General features: G+C 38.6%; 1 protein-coding gene across 21 annotated transcripts in view; it reads left to right on the forward strand.

Moving 5' to 3' along the window:
- The window catches only part of EPS8 (EGFR pathway substrate 8, signaling adaptor), a 268,177-nt gene that overhangs the window by 117,055 nt on the left and 136,549 nt on the right, over positions 1-14,573 (forward strand). The window contains exon 1 of one of the 21 annotated variants that reach the window (XM_084956704.1): positions 12,258-12,544. The exons of the other annotated variants lie outside the window; for them this stretch is intronic. The gene's annotated coding sequence lies outside the window, so the exon portion shown is untranslated. Of the gene's footprint in view, positions 1-12,257; positions 12,545-14,573 lie in introns of those variants that run through there. 21 annotated transcript variants of the gene reach the window in all.

A 14,573-nucleotide genomic window follows, 5' to 3' on the forward strand; every position in this document is an offset into this window, starting at 1 on the left:
AGTGTTACCAAGCTCAGAAAATATAATCATTATGCTTGCAGTCATAGACTTAATAGAGAGAAGAAGTCTTCAAAGGCTTGCTGAATTTACAGTTTATGTAAAGTCAGTCCTTGGTCCTGATGGCTCTTGTCTGATATTTGGCCTCTTTCCTACTATCTTGAGATATTTCTTTCTTTTTTTCCCTCTATTTTAATGAAAACACCCTCTATTATTATTGTTGTTGTTGTGGTTGTTATTATTATTATTGGATGTGGCATACAGCAGCTTGATGTGGGATCTTAGTTTCCAGACAGGGTTTGAACCTGGGCCGAAACAGTGAAAGCACTGCATTCTAACCTCTAGACCACAGCCTCCCATCTTGGGATATTTCTCTCTCTCTCTCTTTTTTTCTTTTTAATTTGAGTATAGTTGATTTACGATGTTGTGCCTCTAAAATTTTTTTCATTAGATTATAGTTGATTTACAGTGTTGTGCCAGGGATATTAATTTGTTTTTGCCTTTGAACCTTTTTGACTTGAATGGATTAACTCTTGACCACTCATCTCGCTGCTTCTAACTTTCCTGAGCAAATATTTTTTACACTCTAGCTTTGTACAAATACTGTGTTGAGTATTGTGGTAAATGTGGTGAATGAAAAAAATGAATAAGACATGGTTTGTTTTCACAGTAGCAAGAAATCTACTTGAGAGATAAAAAAATTTTTTGTGTATATTAGTAAAAAGTTGTGGGAACATAATTAAGTGGAGGAGGCACAGGAGAAGTTTGTTCCTGAGTTTGAAAATGAGTCTGGAATTTGTAACTTTGAAGTCTGAGCTCTACCACGGGTGTGGAAAAACTGCACTAAAATTGGGTTCCAGGCTAAGATGGGATGGAGAAAAGAGGCTGCTGTGTGGCATGTGCCTATATATCCTGCTGAGTTTATTGATCTTCTAGTTTTATCATCCAGTCAAGAGCAGCATAATTCCCCTGACAACTATCGTTTCAAGTTTACGGTCGCTGAGTATTTTCTATGAAGAAACAGAGGCCCCTCGCTGTGAAGCCAGCAGAGTCACTGTGGCGCAGGATGGTAGATTGCCTTACTGCTGACCCTGCTTCTTCTCCAGAGATCCACAGTTGTGAGACTAAGGCAGCCATCGGGCTGTTCCTGCAGTCTCCATTCCCGCTAATCGTCCTTGTCTCTCCGTTGAGTCTGGAATTGATCCAGATGTGCCACCCTTAGGTTGTTGAATATTATATTCCATCTTTCACTGCCTTGCCTTGTTTTTCTTACCAACTGGGAAAGTTTACTCTCCGAACCCAGTCAGCTGTCACTATCTGTTTTCATTAGCATACACACCCATTTTCCTTTCTACCCAGGTATGATTATGACCTGTCTTCTTTAAAAAAAAAATCCTAACTCTCTATTTTTTTAAAAAAAAATCCTATGTCAGAAACAGCTGACCATAATTTTATAGTAAAGACACAACTGGAATTCTGTTTTCCCTCCTGAAATTTAGAAAAGACTGAGAAGTTCTTTTAGTTTATAGAGGTTTCATTTGTTGATGCTGGTATATTTCTTAATTGGCAAATATTAAATATACTAGAACTTTATAATGTTCATTGAAAAAAAATCAGTTCTGTGTTGTATCAGATTGAGATTGTGAAAATATAGTTAATTGCTACATTAAAAACATGATATAACTTTATTTGGCAAGAAATAATTCTGCTTCCAAATTGAATTAACAGATGTTCCTTTTTAAACTTAATTAATCAAAACATGTTTATTGGGACACTTTTAGTAGATCATAGCACTCTGTTTGTTACTATGCAATCCAGTGAAAAAGTAGGGGATATAAAATACCAAGTCATGAAATATGGAACAGTAAGTTAATTTTAATAATGTAGTTTAAGAAATATAATTTATTGAAGAAGAATAATTTTTTTTCTTTTTTTTACTTTTTAGGGCTGCACCTGAAGTGTATGGAGGTTCCCAAGCCAGGGGTCTAATTGGAGCTACAGCTACTGGCCTACACCACAGCCACAGCACCGCAGGATATGAGCTGTGTCTGTGACCTATACCACAGCTCACAGCAATGCTGGATCCTTAACCCAATGAGCGAGGCCAGGGATCGAACCCACAACCTTATGGTTCCTGGTTGGATTCATTTCCGTTGTACCATGACGGGACCTCCCTATCAAGGCAAATTTATCGCATTCGATATCCCATCTCTTGAGGACAGGGCTTTTCTGATCTGTGTGTGTGCTGTCCATTATGATAGCCATTAGCCACATCTGACTGTTTACATTTAAATAGATTAAACTTGAATAAATTTAAAATTTAGTTCCGGCAACATTTCAAGTACTTGGTAGCCATATGTGGCTGGTGGTTACTCTGTTGGACAGCACAAATATAGAATATTTCCATTATCACAGAGAGTTCTATGGGACAGATCTAGGACATGCCCATCTCTTGTTATCTTTCAAGAAATTTATTTTTTGAAGAGTTCAGGTTCATTGTCTTGTTGAATGTTTCACGTTATGAATTCATCTTGGTTTTTCCTAGTGATTAGATTTGGATTGTAGCAGATTGTTCTTCTAAAGGTAGCCACACAAATATATTTCTGTGGCTGACATTCTCCAACTGAAAGGTGGAGTCTTTGGCTCCTCCCCTATGTGGGCAAGGACTTGTGACAGCTGCCCACCAAAGTGAGGTGGAGGTCATGCTGTATGAATTAAGGCTCACTACTCTTTCTTGGGATGCTTCCCCTGAGAACTCAGCCATTATGTTGTGAGGAATCCCAGCCACTATGAAGATAGGACACAGCACAGGGCATTAGCTAAGGTCTCAGCTGATGGCCAGACATGTGAGTGAATGGGTCTTCAGATGTTCACGTCTTCTAGCTGAGGCCCTAGACATTGTGGAGTAGGGAGCTGTGGTCCATCTGAATTCTAGGTGCATGGAGACTGAGAGAGCTAATAAATTGTTATTATTCTTTCAAGTTGCTAAGTTTTGGGGAATGTGTACCCAATGATAGATAAGTAATGCATGAGTTAAAAAGTTTTGACAAGTGATGGTGTGCATTTTCTATCTATTGCATCACCTTATGAGGCACGTAATGTCAGTTGGATGTTATTGATGATGTTTGATCACTTGGCTAAGGTGGTGTCTATTGTATCTCTAGATCATAAGTACCTTTTACCTTTTATAATTAATAAGTAACTGAAATAAAAGTTAAATTTTGCAAAAAAAGTAAGCTTCCAAGTTCCTTGTCAATACCATTCCACTGTTCATCATCATTTTGAGTAAATTGAATAATTTGAAGCAATCTTAAAAATCATTTTACTTGTTTTTTTTTTCATTTTGCAGCCTCACTCAATAAGTACTGTTAGATTTCCATTAGAGATACTGCCTGGAAACTAGGGACATAGAAATATTTGAGATATGATTTTACTGCTTTGACACGTGTGGATGAAAACTAACAAGACTGGAATTCAGAGGAGTTGCTTCTTGGTGATGATACTGAGCTGATATTCCAAGATGATTTAATTGCGAGGTTTTATTTTCCAAAAGATTAAAATGATGTCTTCAAAGTCTGCGAGTCTGTTTCTGTTCTTTGAAAACAAACTTATGGTTACCAAAAAGGACAGGTTGGGGAGAGGGATGGACTGGGGGCTTGGGATTAGCAAATGCACACTATTGTATGTAGAATGATTGGCCAACGGGGACTTGCTCTTTAGCACTGGGAACTCTACCCCATATTCTGTGATAACCTAGATGGGAAAAGAATCTGAAAAAGAGTGGATGTGTGTATATGTATGACTGAATCACTTTGTATCACAAAATGGTATATCAACTATACTTCAATAAAAAAACTTTAAAAATGATGTCATTATGATAACTGTATAGTCTAAGACTGGTCAGTGCTGCTTTCTGAATTATACTTTTATCAGCCAGAATTAAAATTACAACCAGATTTTTAAAGGTGCACTTTTATATTAAAATTTCTGTAAGTCTTGTATGTTAGGGATTTGAGTATCTTCTTCTGAATATATAAATATTCGTGTTTTAAAATATAATTCTATCTTGGCCCAAACATATTATTTAATAACCTAGTACATAACTACATAACTGAGCTAAATGAGTGTTTATGAGTTGAAGACTATAAGGATATCATAGTGTCATGTGATATTAAAAAATATGGGGTACAATGGACTAAAGAACCATGGTAGCATCTAACATGGTAACATAGTGCCCCAAATAGTTGTTGATTAAGCTCCATACGGATAAATGTTTTTACGTTTCTTGTCACTTGATTATGAATAGAATACACATAAATCAAGTATATAGGGATTTAAAAATTGTTATGCCAATAAGAATCCATAGTTTTCTTGCTGGTTGTTTACTCATTTTTTTCTGAGACAGGATATTGGAAACCCTTTTTTTTGTCTTTTTAGGGCTGCACCTGTGGCATATGGAAGCTCCCAGGCTAGGGGTCAAATCGGAGCTACAGCTGCCAGCCTAAGCCACAGCCATAGCAATGCAGGATCTGAGCCGCATCTGCGACCTATACCAGAGCTCAGAGCAACACTAAGTCCTTAGCCCACTGAGCGAGGCCAGGGATCAAACCCGCATCCTCATGGATTCTAGTCGGGTTTGTTAACCGTTGAACTACAAATGGAACTCCCTGGAAGCACTTTTAAGGGGGGTGCAGTTTTGGTTTGATAATGACAAATTTGGATTTTTCTGTTCCAAATTCTATTTATAGTTCTTGATGGACATATAATTGAAGACAAATAAGAAATGTCCCACACTTTAAAATCCTAGAGTCATAACTGAGTTTCTAGTAGATAAGTGATGTGAAAGAAAGTATTAAATGTGCCAAATTATATATTGCATAGTCAAACAATTACACTTGTGGTTTACACTTCTGAAGAATGGCTTAATCCATCTCTATATGTTATGGAAACAAAGTAAAAAATTTAAAACTTTCTTAGCAAAATCTCATTGCAAATCTGTGATGTTGGAATTTCCTCGGTATAAAGCCCTTCTTGTAAGCCCTGCACTAAAGATTGATTTTTTTTTGCTATTTATTGCTTTATTTGTCTTAGGATATATTTATATGTCTACTTAGAACATTTCATTGCTGTCTCTGTGGCGATATGGTTTTAGTTAGACTACGTTGCTAATGTCTTCACGTTCATGATATTTAATTTCTCTGTGAGCTATACAGTTTCACCTGTTACTTGCTCTCAGATTGAATATTTAGCAGCATTTTCTTCCATGTAACTTTGGTTACAGGAAAAATTCCACGTGAGAATGAATAGGTCAACCTACAATTTAGAAAAGTAAATCAGAACACAACATCAGCTGCTTCAGAATCATATGACAATATTTGAATAAGGTGCTTTAGCTGGGGAAAGAGCAATTAAAATAAATGAGTTCTGCAAAGCGTAAAAGTCTGAGAGGCACATGGGGATTAGAAGGCCTATGTGTTTAACTCTGGGAGTGTGACTTCAGTGTGCAAGAATATGGGGCTATTTGAGAAGTGGAGGGATTCCCTGGTGGCTCAGGAGGTTAAAGATCAGGTGTTGTCACTACTGTGGCTCTGGTCACTGCTGTGGTGCAGATTTGATCCCTGGCTGGAGAACTTCTGCATGCTGTGAGCATAGCAACCCCTGCCCTGAAAAAAAGAAAGGAAGGAAGGGAAAAAAGAACGAAAGAAAGAGAAAAAAAAAAGGAAGGAAGAAAGAAAGAAACGGAGCAAAACTGCAGAGTGGAGAGTCATCAGAGGAACCGGGAGGGAGTATTAGCACAGATGTGGATGCTGGCAGATGGGACAGGAGGGGAAGGGAGAGGAAGCATGGGGTTGGTTGTTTGGGAAAGAGACCAGTTCAAGGATTTGCTGAGCAAGAAACCCATGGACTGAGACAGCACTGTTTCATGGGGGTTTTAAGGTAAATTTGTTTATTTATTCATTCATTCATTCATTCATGCTTTTTAGGGGTCAAATCAGAGCCACAGCTGCTGGCCTACACCACACGCACAGCAATGCCAGATCTGAGCTGTGTGTGACCTACACCACAGCTCATGGCAGTGCTGGATCCTTAACCCACTGAACAAGGCCATGGATCGAACTTGTGTTCTTCTGGATGCTAGTCAGAGTCGTTTCCGCTGACCCAAGATGGGAACTCCAAAGTAAATACTTTTAAGGATCAAGAAGGAAGGGCTGGCTTTCCAAAATCTTGAGACAGAAGGAGTTGGCTGGCAGATTTTGAAAGGCTCTGAATGTGCCTATACCTGAGTGATATTATCTTTCGGTACCTTTGATAGGCGGCATCTATTGAAGCTGTTATCCTGACATCTTTACCCCCTAGGTTCAAGCCAACTTGATCTCTGGATAGCTTTCTGGCTATGGGCACATCAGGCCAGCATGGTATTTGGGTCAAAGGGATAGTAAAGCAGGAGAATTATAGTTCCAAAGGGTTAGGCTTCCGATGGGGAGCAGCACTGCTTGCTTCCCATCAGAGCTGGGAGAGGCCGAATAGAAAGTGGCTGAGTGGCAGAAATGCTCATGGAGCAGAGTGACTACCTGACATTGTCACATCACAGCTCAGCCAGCCTAGATCCTTGTTTCTTAACACTTACGGAAAAAATAAAGTTAACATTGTTGCGTGTAGAGAGAGGGGTGTGTGTGTGAGTGTGTGTGTGAGAGAGAGAGAGATGTGGGCAGTTTCACATAATTCATTCACATTTTCAGCTTAATCATATGGACAGTTTGCTTGGAATACATGGGGTTGGGTGTTCAGGAAAGGAGTCATAATTTTCAGTCATGGAAAGGAGTTTTGAGAGCTATTTGGATGTCTATCACTGCTAGCATTCATAGCTGCTAACTCTGTTTGCCCAGGATCTTAAGATGAATACCTTTCACTTAGTCCTCTTTTATTGCCAACCCATGCCAACTGCTATATCCCCAAATCAGCTACTTAATAAAACAGGACGATGTTATTATGTGACTCATCCTTCTTGAGTGTTTTCCCCCTGCATTTCAGATTTATAATGCTGTGGTGTAAAGAGATTCAGGATTTCCATTCCTGCTTTTCCCTTTCCTGCCAAGCTTATGATCCCTGCCAACTTTATCCTTTCCCTCATCTGCCTGCAATTTTAGTTTGGGTTCTGAACGCTCTGGGAGTTTATAGAACAGGAGTCATTTAAACTCTCTTTTTCCAAATGGGACAAGTGTCTTAATTAAAGTCAGGCCAACCCCTACAGTGACAGGATCTTCCCCTCATCCTCCTGGCACAGGGAGAAAATTCGTAGAGGAGAAGAATGGTGTGAAACTCTGTATCCAAACAGTGTCCACTAGGATAAAGCTAAAGCCTGGTTGGAGGCACAGCACAGCGGCTCTTTGCCAAGCTCTGCTGTCCTGCCTGGTCCTAAGCCCGATGGCAACCTGGTGGGTGAACCATTGGTTCTGGACTTTGCCCAGCCCCCTCAGGTCAATGATAAAATACCAGCTGTCTCTTCCCTTGCAGGAGTTCCCTTGTTGAAACAGTAACTGTAAATATTAACTGTTATTTAATATTTATGTCCTTTTGTTTAACTGTGTAACTGCTGTACCACCAGTATGGTTTTATTGGTAATATGGAAGTTCTCATTGCTTGTCAAAATTCATGTAGCATCAGGCTGTTCAAATATGAAAAAACTTCAGGAGGGAGCATTGTAGAGGAAGTGGGAAGATTTGAATTAGATTGAACTCGTGTAGTCCATGTACTATATATAGTTATTTTGATCACTAGAAATACTTCTTCTGAGATTTGTATTAATTAAATAGTTTTAGTACCTTTTATCTTTTAGCCATTTATGATATCTGTAAGACAGAAATGAGCACCACAGTCTTGCTCAAGTGGAAATAAATCCACTGCACCTGATGGTACTTATGCTTTTGTGCCTGAGATTATATTATAGTATTCAGTGTTCCTTATTTGAATAATGGTAATCACATTTATAGCTTTAATGATTTGTTTTCACTTCTCAAATGAGGAAATCAAGAAGGAATTCTGAAAAAGAGACAAAGACCTGGTCATTTCACAGAGCTTCATATCTATAAAGCCTACATTTTAACACTATCTTTGCTTTCTATAATTAGGATGAGCTACTAGCACCATTTTGAAAATTGCATTTTAAAAAATTTTTGCTTTAAAAATTTTTTTGAAAATAACAAAAAAGCTCAAGAATTTCTTGATAATGTTTCTGAGACACATAGATATTTCCAGACAAAGCTAAATTACTTTGGTAGATTGGGGGAAAAACACTTTTTCCTGCCAGCCCAGGCCAGGGTCTCTTGTTCGCCAAAGGATTTGCAGCTCAAGGAAGTATCCTGATTTCTTGAGGATCCAGTTACAGCCTGAGTCACATTTCTGTAAGATACCAATGCTATAAATAAATTATTATCTTACAAATGCCCCTTTCACTGCAATGTAATTGAAATGATCCAACTAATATTGTCGATATCATTAAAAAGTAAAGATTTTCTTGCCTTCCTCATAGGATTTTATGAAATGAAATGAGATAGTAGATTCAAAAGTATTTTTTAAGATGTTAAGTGATCAATAAATATGACATTACTGTTATTGATGTTACTATAATTAACTTTTCTATTACTTTTATCTTTACCACCATCGACATTATTAACATTCTTTGTTAAGGGTATAATTTCTCCTTTATTTATTAACATATCAGAAAAGGGAAAGTAATTTAGAATTTGTAATTATAGACTTTTTTTTTTGGAGAATCTGAGATTCAATATAATGATGTTCCTGACTCTGGCCTCCTAAATTTTTTTTTCTCCCAAGTTTTATTGAGATGTAATTGAAAAATAAAGTTGTATGTATCCAAAATGTACACTGTGATGGTTTGATATACATAGGTGTTGTGAAATGATTACCACAGTCAAGTTAATTAATATATCCATCACCTGACAGTTACCTTTTTTTGTGTATACTGTGTGTATACAGTACAGTATTATTAACTCTAGTTACCATGCTGAACATTGGATCCCCAGAATGTGTTCATCTAATATCTGAAAGTTTGTACCCTTTGACCAATGTCTCCCTATTGTCCTCACCTCCAGTACTTGGCATTCACCGTTCTAGTTGCTGGTTCTATGTGTCTGGCTATGTTAGATTCCATATATAAGTGAGAGATATATATATATTCCATATATAAGTGAGATGATACAGTATTTGTCTTTCTGTGTCAGGCTTGTTTCACTTAGCGTAGTGTTCTCCAAGTTTATCCATGTTGTTGCAAATGGAAGGATTTCCTTCTTTTCACTAGTTGAATAATACTCCAATGTGTGTGTGTGTGTGTGTGTTTGTGTATGTGTGTAAAATCACATCTTTATTCATTCACCCATTGATAGACATTCTTATTGTTTCCATATCTTGGCTACTGTAGATAACGCTGCAATGAACACGGTGGTGCAAATATCTCTTTGAGATACTGACTTTATTTCTTTTGGTTATATAACCAGCAGTGAGATTGCTGGATTGTATGGTAGTTCCACTTTTAATTTTTTGAGGAACCTCCATACTGTTTTCCAGAATGGCTGTACCAATTTACATTTCTACCAACAGTGTATAAAGCTAATTTTTTCTCTACCCCTTTACCAACACTTGCTATCTCTTTGACAGTAGCCATGCTAACTGATGTGAGGTGATATCTCACTGTTGTTTTGATTTACATTCCTCGATATCAGTGATATTGAGCATCTTTTCATGTATTTGTTGACCATTTGTATGTCTTCTTTGGAAAAATGTCTATTCAGGTCGTATGCTCATTTTAAAATCTGGTTATTTATTTTTTGCTCTTGCATGGTGTGGGTTCCTCATTAGATAATATAGTTTTTTTTTTTTTTTTTTTTTTTTTTGGTCTTTTTGCTATTTCTTTGGGCCGCTTCCACGGCATATGGAGGTTCCCAGGCTAGGGGTCGAATCGGAGCTGTAGCCACTGGCCTACGCCAGAGCCACAGCAACGCGGGATCCGAGCCGCGTCTGCAACCTACACCACAGCTCACGGCAACGCCGGATCGTTAACCCACTGAGCAAGGGCAGGGACCGAACCCGCAACCTCATGGTTCCTAGTCGGATTCGTTAACCACTGCGCCACGACGGGAACTCCAGATAATATAGTTTTTAAAGATAATTTTAAAAAATTCTATTGCTGGGAGAACTTGATCTCTGTCTAAAGGTTCAGTCCAGTCCAAGAGGGGAGAGCTTTATCCTTGGGAAAATTTTAAGAGCCCTGATTCATTAGCTTCTTGCCTGATGTCAAACACCATTGCTGCTGGTTTTGTATTAACTTTGTGCCTCAGACTGGTAACTAGGTTTCTATCTTGCTTGTATGTAGAAAGCCTCAACTGCACCCTAGACCTGGTCACTGATTTCCCATATTGACTCTTTGTTTTGGCTTTAAAAAGCTGCCCCAAATCCCTTAATTCTCTCTGATTTCCTAAATTTTTCTGACTCTCCCCCCCACCTCACCCCACCGTACTCCAGATTTAAATCTTGTTTGAGTCTCCGTTTACTCACCAGCAGTCTAGTTAGCATCTAACATGTCATCTGTAAGTAGGATATGGTAGGACTTGGGCTAACAGGAAGGGAAAGTACTGGGGGGTTAGAGAAGAGAAGGGAAATGACGTGAATGTAGCATAAAAGTATAGGGGACAGGTACACGTTTCTGCATTTACATGGTTGTGCCCTTTGTAAAAGCAGGAAATCTTGTCCATTTATTTACTGCTGTATTGCTAGTGTCTGAAAATGTGCTCAGCATTTAACCTATCCAGTAAGTATTTGTAGAATGAGTGTTTGGGTTAACTGGTTTGACTGGAGGGCACCTTGAAGTAAGGTTTTAAGGACTAGGATCATTATAGCCTTGTTTATTGCCATAGCTCCATATATTTTTGCTGAATGAATAAGTATAACGATGAATGGAGTTGACACTAGAATGCTGAAACTGACAATACAGAAGCTCGAATGCCGAGACAAGGATTTGTTTTTTTTTTTTGTCTTTTTGCTATTTCTTGGGCCGCTCCCGCGGCATATGGAGGTTCCCAGGCTAGGGGTCGAATCGGAGCTGTAGCCACCAGCCTACGCCAGAGCCACAGCAACGCGGGATCCGAGCCGCGTCTGCGACCTACACCACAGCTCATGGCAACGCCGGATCGTTAACCCACTGAGCAAGGGCAGGGACCGAACCCGCAACCTCATGGGAACTCCAGGATTTGGTATTTTTTTATGACAAGGAAAGAAGGAGAGTTCTGGATCTTACTGGTTACTTTTACTGTCTAACATAACAAGAGTTTGTTGTCTAAGTGTACTCTTATTTGATCTGAGGGGTTCAGGAAGAAAATCCTTTGATATTAAGGAAAAGAAGGGATGTTTTTATATAAGATGCTCCTTTTCATGTTAAAGTCCAGTATCTGAATAGGTGGATATCTTCCTAAAACATGCTTTTAAAATTGGCTTGTATGGACAGCCAACATCTTGTACACTTCAATACCAAAAATATATTTCTATTCAACATCATGTAAATAATTGCTGTGGTTTCAAGTCCTCAACAAAGTGAGGAGACATCCCCTGTTCCCATTCTTGCTGGTCTATTTCAGTGTTGTGTAATGTTAAGCAGTTATTCACTGCTTGAACTTCCTTAAATTTGGGTACCAGAGTGAGTATTTTTAGGTGCCAGGTTCACTTCTTCATCCACCATTATCTCTGGATTCTGACATGGACCATTTTAGGCCATAAAGATATACTCTTCAGACACTGCTACTCTGGGGAGGTGAAATCTATACAGATGATAAACTGGATGATCAAATTGAAGAGGAGAGTTTATCTTGATAGGTACACTTAGAGGAATTCATCTTGAGGTTTTATCTTTGAATGCTTGGACTTCTGATTGTCAGTTCAGATTACTCCTAATTGTGATAAACAATTTCAAGTATAGATAGGAGAGTTTGCCTCTGTGAGTTTGTGTGTGTATGTTTGTCTGCCACAGGATAGAGTATAAAGCCAGGCATTGCTTCTGCCAGGTATGAATTAAAACTGGAGTTGGAATTAGGGCAGGGCCTCAGCAAACATGCCGAGCATCAAAGTGGCAGGTGTATCCTCTACAGGGTGGGAGATCACTGTGACTCTTGGCTCCCTGCTTTCTCCTTATCTTGATCCAGGAACCCAGCAGGTTCAGAAAGGTAGTGTCCAATGCTCAGGTAGTCCTCCTCAGCGGGAGGAAACAGAAAAGTTATCATCTGAAGTCATGGATGCAGCTGACAAAAGGCAGGAGGCTTGAGGCTTGAGGTTTCTGAAATGTACTTATACTATGGTAGGAGATTCATTTTTCTTTGGTAAATTATTGTAGTCAGTCTAGATTTTGTTTACATAAGAAATGGATTCTTTTTAGTTTCACTAGTATGTGGGAGCGCAACTAAAATCTCCTAATCAAAAATGGAAAATCTGGAGGATAAAGAGGAAAGTAACCATAATCTCAACATACAGAGATATCAGCACGGTAATGTTATATCTGATTTTAATGATAAACGATATGCTATATGTTGTTTTAAGGAGGGTAATTTGTCTACCCACCATTACACTTGTCATGATCATCAAATATTTATTATTAATTCCTTGCTGCAATCAAGTAAGTTCCAGGATGAGTGGAGAATGTAAATAAATGGAAGATGTGGTTTCTTATTTTAAGGAGATGATTTTCTATTTAGGACTGAACATATGTTCTGGAAAATAAAATGTTAGTGTATGATTTATTCATTCAACAGATGGTTATTGAGCTCCCTTAGGTGCCAGGCACTGTACTCAGTATTTGAAAAATAGTGTTTAATTAGATGTAGTTTCTGCCCTTGAATTTACTGACCAGGGGAGGTGACAGACAAGAAATAAGTGTTTCAATAACTTAATATGTGAATTGTCTGAAGTCACAGACAGCAGGTGCCATAGGAAGATAATTGTATTAATAGATACATTGAATAACATATTGGACAGTGTTGGGAACCAAAATAAAATATTTTTTTAAGTTCTTACTTTTTATGTGGTCCTTCAGTGAGAGCCTGAGGCATAGCCTTAAGTAGTCAAGTAAAAAATGTGTTCTGATAACATCAGGTGACTTACATTCAGTTTTTCCAAAAGAACACAGGGATGGAGTTTGAGAAAGTTTGTTAAATGGGCCTTCAATTCCCCCTGGTATCAGTTGTCTTAATATTTGCTTCCATCAGGCATTTAACATTAACATTTAACAAGTATATAACATGCTGATATTTTGTGGTGTGGATTAAAGACAAGACCATATGCTTAATGTTCTAGGTTGGCAGGTGTCAAGGTTAGTATTCCTTTGGGAAATCTGGAGCCCAGATTGCATTTTTTAAAAACATTTTGTGTAGGCAATGGATGTTTCCACCTCGGCAAGGAGAGAGTTTGAATGAAAGAGAGAAAGCTTAGGTACATTATACTTTGGATGTTTTATCTTTACCTGCCATAAAAGGTGTTACAGGGTAGAATTATACATACAGTTATTCCATTTTAAACCAACCTGTTGTATTTTAGTTTCTTTATATCCAGTGAAAAAATGAGAACTTACATGTTTACACTTTTTTTGAGTTGTTCAGTTGCAGAGTGAAAAACACCAGGAGAGCTGTGGAATTCTTTCTCGGGGGATTTTCTAGGAAAGGTGTTCAGATACTTAACTGCCTGAAATTGTTTGTGTAGAGTTTTGTGTGTCCTACTCTAAAAAAGCAAGATGTCTAAAAACCCAGACATCTTGAAAAATTGATATCATTAAGGATGTTTTTTCTCTTACTAATCCTACTCACTTAAGTTTTCCTACTAGGTGAATTTATTTATTTATTTTTTTTGTCTTTTTGTTGTTGTTGTTGTTGCTATTTCTTGGGCCGCTCCCGCGGCATATGGAGGTTCCCAGGCTAGGGGTCGAATCGGAGCTGTAGCCACTGGCCTACGCCAGAGCCACAGCAACGCGGGATCCGAGCCGCGTCTGCAACCTTCACCACAGCTCACGGCAACGCCGGATCGTTAACCCACTGAGCAAGGGCAGGGACCGAACCCGCAACCTCATGGTTCCTAGTCGGATTCGTTAACCACTGCGCCACGACGGGAACTCCTAGGTGAATTTATTTGATGACAAACAAATACTTACAATGGTGAACATTTGACTCAAGAATTTTGTAATATCTTAATTTCTATTTGTGAGGCATTTTACGGTTTTCAAAATACTTTTACATTACTATGTCATTTGAATAGTATAAGAGGTCTTATATAGCAGACAAGGCTGGTATTAGGCTTATCTCCATTTTGCTTATGGAGAATCTGAGGATGACAGGTTATAGGATTTTCCCATGGCTATGGGTTTGGCAGAGGCATTTCGATAGCGAATTATCAGCTCTTTTTAGTATGCATGAGGCACTACTTTTTTTTTTTTTTTTTTTTTTAGGGCCACACTCACAACATATGGAGGTTCCCAGGCTAGGGGTTGAATGGGAGCCGCCACCACCAGCCTACATCACAGCCACAGC

This window comes from Sus scrofa, chromosome 5, assembly GCF_054392235.1.
Source record: "Sus scrofa isolate SSC_HxYL_T2T_F1_AM1 chromosome 5, Sscrofa_HxYL_maternal_Yorkshire_Landrace_v2.0, whole genome shotgun sequence".
Lineage (NCBI taxonomy): Eukaryota > Metazoa > Chordata > Mammalia > Artiodactyla > Suidae > Sus > Sus scrofa.